The sequence below is a fragment of the Phragmites australis genome, chromosome 10, assembly GCF_958298935.1.
Source record: "Phragmites australis chromosome 10, lpPhrAust1.1, whole genome shotgun sequence".
In the NCBI taxonomy this organism is placed as follows: domain Eukaryota; kingdom Viridiplantae; phylum Streptophyta; class Magnoliopsida; order Poales; family Poaceae; genus Phragmites; species Phragmites australis.
Window position 1 is genome coordinate 5109664 of NC_084930.1, and position 11694 is coordinate 5121357.

Consider the following 11694-nt stretch of genomic DNA (forward strand, 5'->3'; position numbering starts at 1 on the left):
CTCAGCTCAGTGGTGAACCATTTATTCCACATTTGGTTGGTTCAATGAAGAATTAAGAAACATTAGATTTTCTATGTGCACAGATAGCATTAATCCATTCGGTAACACGAGTACCTCACATAGCACCTGGCCTGATGTACTTTTTATCTATAACCTTCCACCTTGCTTTGTAAAAAAGCGAAAATATATTATGTTGTTGACCTTAATTCCTAGTCCAAGACAACCTGAGAATGACATCGATATGTACCTTAGGCCTTTGGTTGATAATATAAAAGGACTTTGGTCTGAAGACGTTGAGGTTTGGGATCAGTGCAAGCGAGAATACTTCACCCTACATGCCATGTTATTCGTCACCATCAATGATCTGCCAGCATTTCGTAACTTGTCAGGGCAGAGTTAAAGAAAAGGTGAAGCTTGTCCCAATGCTTAGATGACAGTAAGAGTATGTGGTTGAACGAGTCAAAGAAAATAATATACATGCAATATCAAAGTTTCCTTCCCAGGAAGCATACTGTCGGAGGGTGAACTCCTCAAGCGGGGATCCGGAGGGACCCCCTTTGAGATTCGGCCGAGGGGATGATTCTGAATCCGTTTCGCAGGTGAAATGAATGGGCGTAAATGAGATGCAGGTGGAATGGAATGATCGGATGCAGGAAGTAGTAAATACTCAGGGGATTTTTAGACAGGTTCGGGCCGCACTGAGCGTAACACCCTACTCCTGTGTATATGCTATAAATGCTCTGAGAATGTTTCTCTGAGTATCTGCTGAGTTACAAGAATATTTGTCTAGTCTAGAGCTTCGTGCTCCTTGTTTTTCGGCTGATCTCGAACTGGTCTTGAACTGCTCTGTGTTGCACTTAGCTCGTACTAAACCCATCTTTCTCCGGGGAGCCCGCCCTGCCTATATACCCGCCGGGGCGGTAGCGTGCCCAGAAAGGATGGTGCGAGTTCCAAGGCGTCATAAATGGAAAGCAACCATCATGGGTTGCTGCGCGAGGTGACGGGGAGGGTTGAAAACGCGCCCTCGTCCGGTCTTGTTCGCCATCATGCCGTTTTTCAACGGGCAGCCACCGAGCAGCCCGGCGTGCCCGCCCGGTCAGAGCAGGTCTCACACAGCAGGGCGGCAGGCGGGGTGCCTCGAGCTCTGCGACGTTATCCCAATGCGTGCCGGATGACGCGCGATGGGACCCGTGCATTAAATGTCCCCACGCCTCCCTGCCAGGCCGTGGCAGGGACTGACAGCAAGCGTAGGGGGAGTAGTTGGAAATGACAGGCCACGCGCCCTCTTAAATGCAGCATCGGGCCTCTCACCAGCTGACACCTCACCGCTGGGCCTCTGTGGGGGCCACTGGTGAAGGACTTCCCAGGCCCTCGGGGAACCGAGTGCTCAGGGGCCACTATTCGTTGCCCCGAGCACTCTCTTCCGGATATGCCCTTTCTTGGTCCTCGGGGAACCGAGTGCTTGGGGACCACTGTTTGCGGCCCTGAGCACTCTCTCCCGGAACTAACTGTTCGGGTCCTCGGGGAACCGAGTGCTCGGGGGCCACTGTTCACGGCCCCGAGCACTCTCTCCTGGAACTGACTTCCCTTGGGTCCTCGTGGGACTCGGGTGCTCGGGGGTCACTGTTCGCAGTCCCGAGCACCCTCTTCCCGGTACTTGGCTTTTCTTGTCGTCGGGGGACTTGGGTGCTCGAGGGTCACTGTTCGTAGCCCCGAGCACTCTCTTCCCGGTACTTGGTCTTCTCGGGTCATCGGGGAACTTGGGTACTCGGGGACCACTGCTCATGGCCCCGAGCACCCTTTCCCGGGACTTGGTCTTCTCGTATCTCGGGGAGATAACTCCCGCGGGAGGGCGCCATGTGGCACTCTGCTGTTCTGGCCTCGGGACTCGGGGACCCCTGGTTCCTGTGTCACCGACAGCAGCCCTCGGACCGAAGCTTGGCTTGCAAAACAACATATGCAAAGGTTTAACACTTGGTTTTGAGATCTAATCAATTAATCAAGTACTACTACAAGTGATTTGATCAAGAAACTAGCAGCATGCTCTATATAGGCAATTACAACATATCAAGGGTACGATATAAATGGTTACATATTTTACATAGTTGCCCAAGATCAGAAAAGCATATACCAGAACAACGGTGTCCGTATAGATGTTTATGACAACAACATGCATAGGAGCACATACTATGGTTAGATAGAGGAGATATGGGAACTGGATTACTTAGGATTCATGGTAACCTTGCTTCGGTGCCATTGGGTACACGGGATAAAGGGCGTTACAAAAGATAAGTACATATTCACTAGCATTAATCTCAAACTTGTCAGATATAAAGACGAACCTTTCGTACTCGCTAAACAAGTTGTCTAGGTGTTTTATATGTTTGACACGACAAATAAGAAATTTCATGTGGTTCTTTCCAAAAAAAGACGGATCGTCGGAGTTGAAACGTAGTTGATGAGGATGAGTACAATAAATTTATTGAAATCCCCCTTTTGCTACTGCAATCATGACAAAGGTTGCACAGAATGAGAGGAGTTAATATATGTGTTCCGACCATAACGAAGGGATCCATATCAAGAAAGCACGGAAATAGCGAGTCCTCAAAGTTTTAACCTTTGAGCTTCGCATCGTGGGGGGAGGTTTCAAATGACCTTAGGGATTCTTGGCTTTTTCTGCATGCCCCTTCGGGTTTCGAGCGGTTTGAAGGTTTATTGTAGTTTTTTTTAAAGCACGGGTGTTTGAGGGTCCTCCATGTCCTTCTGCATTCTTTCCTTGTTTTGAGCACTCTTGCGCCTAGAGTCCATTTTCTTTGTCCCGTCTCGCGCTCGGCTCTGTAGAGCAGACGGACCCGGAGGTCATGGCGCGTTCCCTTCCTACCGGAGAGGTTGATGATTTTGGATGAATCGATGGAGGGGGGTTTTCTTCACTCCTTGGATTTTCCTGCCATGGTGCTTCCAGGCGAATCTTCTGTTGCGGTCGTGATCGCGAGATCATGGATGATACCCGCCCGAACGGCGCCTGCGACCGGCAAGCCTATGTCATTCTTTCATTAAGCCGCCCTCTGTAGGGCCGTCTCGCTTTCCTGCCTAGGCAGACCCCCTGGCCGATGTCATCGATATTTCAGATGATGAGGGGGGATTGTTTGGAACCTTTTGGAGAAGAAGATCGATGAGGAGGAAGAGTTGGAGAAAACGGAAACGAGGTCTTTGGGGCGTGCTGGGGCTGGTTAGTAGCCTTAGCAGGGCTTTTGCGTCAGTCGCGCATCCTGGCCCCTATGCTGGTCGCCGCTTGACCCCTGGAGTGGCGAGCTGCCATCTTGGAGAGGAGTATAAGGGGTTCCTTGGCTTGTTTAGGGGTGGATATAGGCGAGTGTATGGCAGGTTTTACACGTTAGCCTCGCGCTAGTCTCCAGGTTAGGTAGTGGCCGTCAAATGTGGTCGGACGCTGTGGTCGGAGGTCCAATTTGCGGGAGGTCTGTTTTCGGTTAGGAGGTCCTACAAAATAAGGAGTCTAATTTTTAATTTGAGTACTTACAGGTCACATTCCGTGCTCGTCCGGAAGGTCCTAGAAAAATAGAGAAAACATGCCCATTTTCGAGCTACCCTACACATAGAACTTGCGCAACAGGACAATATCCAGGAGTTGTGTAACTCACGGTCATCCTCCATGACTAACTTGACTGTGCCAGGTCGGGTGACATTGACCACCTTGTAGGGTCCCTCCTATTTGGGGGAGAGTTTATTTCGACCGGCCTTATTCTGAATTTGCCTAAGGATGAGGTCGCCTACAACCAGTGTTCATTGCCGTACCCTTCGCTCGTGGTAGTGTCTAAGGCTCCACTGATACTGGGCGGCTCGAATCAGAGCACGATCGTGGAACTCTTCGATCAGGTTTATGTCGTCCTCTCGTCACGCCACTTGGTTGTTGTCCGAGTAGTTGCTGACTCGGGGTGATTGGAGGGCGATTTTGGAGGGGAGCATGGCTTCCGCACCAAAGATCAAGAAGAAAGGGGTTTCAGCCGTGGCCCGGCTGGGGGTTGTCTGTTGCGTCCAGAGTACCGTGGGGAGTTCGTCCACCCAATGCTTTGAATAGCTTTTAAGCTGATCAAAAACCCGAGTTTTGATCCCTTGTAGTATCATCCCATTTGGCCTCTCGACTTGTCCGTTGCTTTGGGGGTGAGCCACAGATGCATAGCAAACCTTGGTCCCGATTTCCTCGCAGTAATCTTGGAAAGCACTACTGGCGAATTGAGTTTCGTTGTCCGTGATTATGCTGTTTGGACTACCAAACCGCACTACCAGCCCCCATATGAACTTAATCGCTGCTGTGACGGTGATATTCCTGACGGGCTCGGCTTTGATCCACTTAGTGAATTTGTCCATTGCCACGAACAGGAACTCAAAACCGCCTGGGGCTTATGGGAATGGTCTCACAATATCGAGCCCCCAGACGGTGAAAGGCCTAGAGAGTGGTATAGTTTGCAATGCCTGGTCTGGTTGGTTGGTATTTCGCCCATGGTACTGGCACGACTTGCACCACTTCACCAGCTCACAGGCATCCTGGAGGGCAGTGGGCCAATAAAATCCTTGCCGGAACGCCTTTCCGACCAGAGTGTGGTATGAAGTGTGGCTACCACATATGCCTCCATGGATATCAAAGAGCATTGTACTCCCCTCTTTCTGAGTGATGCATTTCAGTAAGAGGCCGTTGCCCCCTCGGCGGTAGAGGCGTCCCTATACCAGGGAGTATCTGTGGGCTTACCGCGAGACCTTTTCTGCTGACACATTATCGTCAGGGATTGCTCGGTTCTTTAAGGTAGTCCAAGATCTGATCCATCCAGGTCGTACCTGAACCGAGCAGGGCGACCACATGATGATCGCCCGAGGTTGACGACACCGAAGGAGGTGTTGCCTCCAATGGTGTTGCTTCGGGTGCTCCGTTTTTTAGCGGAGCATCCCCGTCACCTTGGCCTGACGCTGTGGTGGATGGTCGTGTGAATCTTTCTTCAAAGACTCCGACTAGGATAGATTCTCGAGAAGAAGCTAGACGGGCCAGCTCATTGGCTAGGCAGTTGTCCTTGCGAGGGACGTGTTTGACCTCAAAGCTGATGAAGCATCGCTCTAGTTTTCTCACTTCGGCGAGGTATGCCGCCATCGTCGGGTCAGAGAACTGAAACTCCTTTTGCTTCGGGTTTTGAACTAGTAGCGAGTCCCCTATCACTAATAATCGTTTAATCCCAAGTGTCCACGGGAAGCGGTCGTTTTTCTTTAGGAGTTTGAAAAGTGGAAGTCCCCTTTCCCCCAGCCTTGAGATGAACCTGCTCAGGGAAGCAATGCTTCCTGTTTGTTTCTAGACTTCCTTTAACCTGGTTGGTGGCCACATCTGGTCGATGGCTCTGATCTTGTCAGGGTTTGCCTCAATCCCTCGATGAGATGCGAAGAAACCCAACAGCTTTCCAAACAGAACCCTGAACATACACTTCACTGAGTTCATGTTCATACGGTACTTTCGGAGATTATCAAATGTTTCTTGGAGGTCGGCGATTAGGTCTGTCTTGATCCGACTCTTGATGACCACATCGTCCACGTATGCCTCAACGTTCCTACCGAGCTATGGTCAAAGAATGAGTTGAATGCATCGTTGGTTAGTGGCACCGGTGCTTTTCAGGCCAAAAGGCATTTTATATAACAAAAGACCCCGAAGGGCGTGACAAAAGCCATTTTCTCTTCATATCCTCTACACATGCTAATTTGATGGTACCCCAACCGGGCATCTAAGAAGTATAACAGGTCGCTGCCGGCAGTTGAGTCAACTAGCTGGTCAATTCGGGGAAGGGGAAAAAAAATCTTTGGGGCATGCTTTGTTTAGGTCGGTGAAGTTGACGCACATCCTTCACTTACCATTGTGCTTCCGGACCATGACTAGGTTAGCCAGCCATTCTGGGTACTGTACATCCCGGATAAAGCCTGCCTCGAGGAGCTTGTCGATCTCCTGCCGAAGTGCTTCCTTTCGGTTGGCCGCGAATCGGCGCGTCTTCTGCCTGATGGGTCGTGTGTCCGGCCGTACGGGTAGCTTGTGCTCGATTACATCCCTGGGGACTCCGGGCATATCAGACGGACGCCACGAAAAGACGTCCGTGTTTGCCTGGAGGAAGGTGACGAGTGCGAGTTCCTATTTGGGGTCTAGTGAGGCCCCAATCTGGACGGTTCGGGTCAGGTCGGTGTCGTCCAGGCTTACTGCTTTGAGTCGTTCATCTGGGCTGGCGATGACCTGGACTTTTACCTGCTGTCTGCTGGGATCGGCGGTCTTGGGTTGTGACCCGGTAGTTAGCTCGACCATGTTGAGGCTCCTCTTGTTGCAGTGTAGGGCTGTCTTGGTGTTGCCGGCAATGGTGATGGCCCCTGTTTGCCTGGGGATCTTGATTGCCTGATACGTGTAGTGAGCGACAGCCATGAACTGGCCCATTGCCGGTCACCCAAGGATTGTGTTGTACGCACTCCCGAAGTTGGCCACATCAAAGAGGATCCTTTTGGTCCTGAAGTTGTCCGGCGAGCCGAAGGTGACCGGTAGCTCAATTTTTCCTAGCGGTTTGGCCAAGGAGCCCGGGTGATTGCGAAGAAAGGTGAGGAGGGCTTTAACGAGCTTCTCGGAATTTGCAGGGCGTCTAGAGCATCGGTGAATAGAAGGTTGATCGAGCTTCGACCGTCGATGAGCACGTGGCCTAGCCGGATGTTTTGTACCGTGGGTTCAACCACGATGGGGTAGAGACCATGCCGCCTGATGTATGCCAGATGGTCGGCCTGGCTGAAGGTGAGCGGGACCTCCGATTACTTGAGGCACGGGCTCAGGTCTGATGCGATTGCCCATACATCCCGGATCACCGATTTGTACTCCCTAATAGAGGAATATGTCGTGGCACCTCCGAAGATGTGATGGACCATGTGGTCGGCCTGTTGGTATCCCAGTGCCAATTGGTCAGGGGCAGCCTGGTCTTCATCGTTGTCGCCGCGCTTGTGCTTGCGCTCTTCGAGCTCTTGGTGGATGATGCCTCGTACGACCTTGCATTCGGTTAGGTCATGGGCATCCGCGTGATGGATCGGGTAGTATCCCCGACCTTTTCTCCCGTCCTTCTTTTCGAAGCGTCAGCGTGTAAGGCCGGCTTGTTTATTTGCCAAGACTTCGGGGGATCCAGCTTTTCGCTTGCTCTTCTTATTCTTCTGGTCGGCTCCTTTGGAAGAGGAGGGCCGATCGGTCGCCGGGCGTGACTTGGAGTTGATCTGCCACTCTCAGGCCTCCGCAGCCTGTGTGCATTTGTTTACGTGCTCGAAGATTTCGGTGGTGTTTCGGATCTCCCGGGTGGCTAGCTTCTCGACCATTTTCCAGTCTTTGACTCCCCTTTTGAATGCTATGATCATGGATTCCCCTGTGATCCTTGGAATAGTATTCCGGTGCTCAGTGAAGCGCTGGATGTAGTCTCGTAGCGACTCACCTTGTTGTTGTTGAACCTGATATAGGTCGTCCTTGACCTCTGGTCGGGCATAGGTTCCCTGGAAGTTGGCGATGAACTGGTTGCACCGGTCTTCCCAAGAGTGAACCGACCCACTGGGGAGATTCATTAACCAAGACCGGGCAGAACCGGTCAGGGCGGTAGGGAAATATTTGGCCATAACCTTCCCATGTACTTCGGCGGTCTGCACATGGTGGTGTAGATCTGTAGGAACTCTTCCGGGTTGGTTGAGCCGTCATAATTTTTGGGTAGGACCGGTTGGAATTTGTTTGGTCAGCGCACCTCTTGTAGCCTGGCGGACAGGACGTTACACCCCGTCCTGTAACGGGGCGCTGCCTGTTGCTGGACGGCGGTGTGTGTCCTGGGGAGTGGCGGTGGTCTCTGGGCATTGGTGATAGGGTAGAGCCGTTCGATGCTTCCCTGCAGGGGGAAGGCGTACGGTAGGGCTATTTGCCCTTTTCTAACACCCGTCGGGCCCTATTCTCCTCCTCTCTAGTGGCCACCTGGCTTTGGATTACACCTTGAAGGTCACACTGGCGCAGGGAGTCGCGTACGTCGGAGGGTTGGCCACCCTGACTTGTTGGTGGCCCACGGGTACTTCCAGTTGTTGGGGGAGCACGGGATCTATTCCGCCGTGAGCCTGGCTGTGACCCATGGCGACCGTGACCCTCACCGAACCTTGTGAAAGGCGCGATGCATGCAAACGTGGTCTGGCGCTGGGCGGTTTCTACCAGGAGGGCGATATCACGTAGCCAAGGTGCCGTCGGTGAGCCTTCTAGTACGGGCACCGACGGGTGGCTGAGGAGAACCCATGGCGTCTGGAGGTTCTGTGCTGGTGTCATAGTCTCGTAGTCGAGACGCTGGGTGTGGAGTGGTGATAGGTTGCGAGGTGGGGAGCCCCCAGGGTTGGGGCGGCGTGATGGCCTAGGTGAAGATGCCACCGTAAAAAATGCCCTATGCAAGGGCTCCTCAGGATGGTGCTGGGAATACTGGGACTGTCTTGAAGCTCGTGCCTGTCCGGCTCCAGGCTGGTTTCCCCCTGGGCGCAAAGCCGGGAGTTCATCGCCGACATTTGAGGTGTGAGGCCCTCCAGGGCCCTCTGCGGAATGGGCTGCCATGCAGACCTCACGTTGGGTCTTGGAGCTTCCTGATTCCGGCTCGGTGTCCCATGCTAGGAGTACACCTGGTTCGTCCGGGTGGTATCCCATGACGAATACGTTGCGGCGGCCAAGGTCCTCGGAACGGGACTCAGCGGTTGCCGTGGATTCGGCCATGGGTAGCCTAATCAAGTTTTCTCAAACTTACTGAAACAACGAAAGCGCGCCCTCCTACTTGGCCTGCCAAATGTCGTGGGTAAATCCCTAACAGTGATTCCAGGGTGTGTCGGTGGATGCATGAACGGCGTTTCAATGAGAGAATGTGTCTATTCATGTAAACGAAGGATTTTGGGACACCGGGAGTTATACAAGTTTGGGTCTCCCAGAGGATAATAACCCTACGTCATATTTTTTTCTGTGTTATAGTAGATCTCATTTGGTCACAATGGTGTTCTAGAGGATTGCTAGAACTGATCTGCCCTACTTTACAATGGGGTCTTCATCCCTTTATATAGTAGGGAGAGGGAGAACTAACCTGCCGGATCTATACAGATGGCCTCTGCTCATTCTAATATCTATCTCAGATCATCAATACGGAGTACCGGGCATGTAACTTTGCTCTGACAGCATTGTACATCATGCAACCATGCGCCGTCTTTGCCTAGTCTGTAGAACCTTATCCTGCTGCATTTAATGTGATGGAACGAAATGGTGCACTCCTGCACCGTCCTCGTCTTCTTGCCTCTGTGCGCCGTCCTCGTCCACTTGCCTCTGTGCGCCGTCTTCGTCCACTTGCCTCTGCGCGTCGTTCTCGCCCACTTGCCTCTGCTGAATGGCTGATAACATCTCATCTGTCGTGCGGTGCTATGCTAGCCTGTAGAGTCTCACACCGTAGCCTTTAAGGCTACAGGATGGGACACACCCCCCTGCATCGCCCGCGACCTTATCCATTAGGGTTGATGCCTGGTGAAGAGGATTGCTCGAGCAAGTGTCCAATCAGGTCCTGCGACCAGGGGGTTGGTCGTGGGTTTGTGTGAAGATGCTGCGAGATTGGTCGTTGGAGGCTTTGCACCGGTCGGGATAGCTCATCGACCAACTAGATTTTTTAGGAGATGTTCCCCTGGCCATTTGCACCCTACGTGGGTCCGTTTAGCCGGGGTACCCCTTTACTTGGTACACCGACAACCACTAATTCTCTAATCTAACTAACTTCTTATCTGTAGATACTTGGTGTAAGAAACGAGGAAGAAGGAGCCCTTTATATTCTTTGACCCTCAAATTATGATGATTTCTATGATGGAATAAGATAGGGAATCTGTTGTGGGATATGTGGTTAGGGCAATGATACACTCATTGAAGAAGGACTACCTAATGTCCACCCACAACACAAGTGGCCATTGGATCTTATTAGTCATTACCCACAAGTGTAACTTGGTCTAGTACTTTGATTCAGCAAGACTAGTAGTAGGACGTAACGGCGAACGGGGAGTACATGACTATACTTTGGTCAAACAAATCCTTGACGAGTAAGTTCTTCATAACTTAGGTTACATATTAAACTTTTCAAACTTTTTCCAAATGTTGACTAATGGAACCCTCTTTGCATGTAGCGCTTTTGACACGTATAAGCGTTGTGATCCAAAGTATAATCCAAATGAGCCCGCACACAGACACATAAGATCACTTTCATGGTAAGTGCCAGTAGATATATTTGCAAATACTCTACTATTACATCTTTTTCTTTTGAACTGACGGTTTCTTTTCTCTCCAGTGCCACCACCAACCACTGGGATATGCCTGCGGCTTCTACATTGCGCGTCACATGCTGCTACCCATGGCATCAAAGGATATGAAATCCCCATATGTAAGATATTGCGTATAGTCTTTTCATAACTATTCTCATTCATTTAATATCTGATAATAAAATGATTTTTCTCAAGCTAATTGCATATTTTTTCCATTACTATTTTCATTTAGTAGGAATTCAGCATACCGGATGGCAACATCGAGGATTTTGCATTCTTCAACATTCGAGGACAGATCACATTGTTCATATGACAGAAGTCATCTCTTCAAAAGGCGAGTTCTATTGTAGGGAGGCGGCACACTGACTTGTGTAATTTGTGGTTGCACTTTCGACTTATGTAATTTCTAGTTGTCTTGATGTACACTTGCGACTTATGTACATTATTATTTAAACTTGAGTGATCTTGATGTGTTACTTGATGTCGATATGGTGGATGTACTGATGTGATATGTTTGATATGTTACCTGATATCGATGTGGTCGATATGGTACATATATATGTTTCTTGGTGTGATATGTTTGGAGATTGCTGCCAAATCCTGACTTTGCTTCAAAATGTAGCCAGGAAACAGGTAAATCCTTTCGGGGGATGAGCACATTAGTGAAAGGTGAAAACATCACATGCCACTAAAGAGGTTATTAGTGATGGGTGCATTTACCACCTGTTACTAATGATCGAGTCACAGTGATGAGATACGGTTACTACTCGTCACTAATGACCAAGTCGTTAGTTTTACGTGAGGTTACAACCCGTCACAGGGACTCAATCATTAATGATGGGTGGTAAATGCAGCATTAGTGATGGGCAACAAGACTGCTTAGGCCAAAGGAGATGCACCTTAGTGATAGGTCTCAACTATGACCCGTCACTAGTGACTCTCATTAGTGACAGTTGGGTACCCATCACTAATGTGTTATTCTGGCATAGTGAATGATCAAATATATACATCACAGACAATATATCACATAATACTACTCCCCCATTTGGATGTGCTTTTTTCAGCTTTTTCCTGAAAAAAGCGAGAAGCTATCCAAACGGCTGGCGTCTGGCCCAAGCTTCTGGTGGCTTTTGCCTGGCTGAGGAAGTGGGTGTGGCTGAAATGAACTAAAAACTGAGATGCAGGTTCTAGCTGGCTTTTCTGGCTTTTGGGTGTGCTGAGAAGCTAAAATTTTATTATAAAAGCCAACAACCAAAATTTAACAGTAATAACCGCTTCCTCAGCTAGCTAGAAGCTACGAAGTCACAACCTATCCAAATGGGCATATATACAACTCATTAT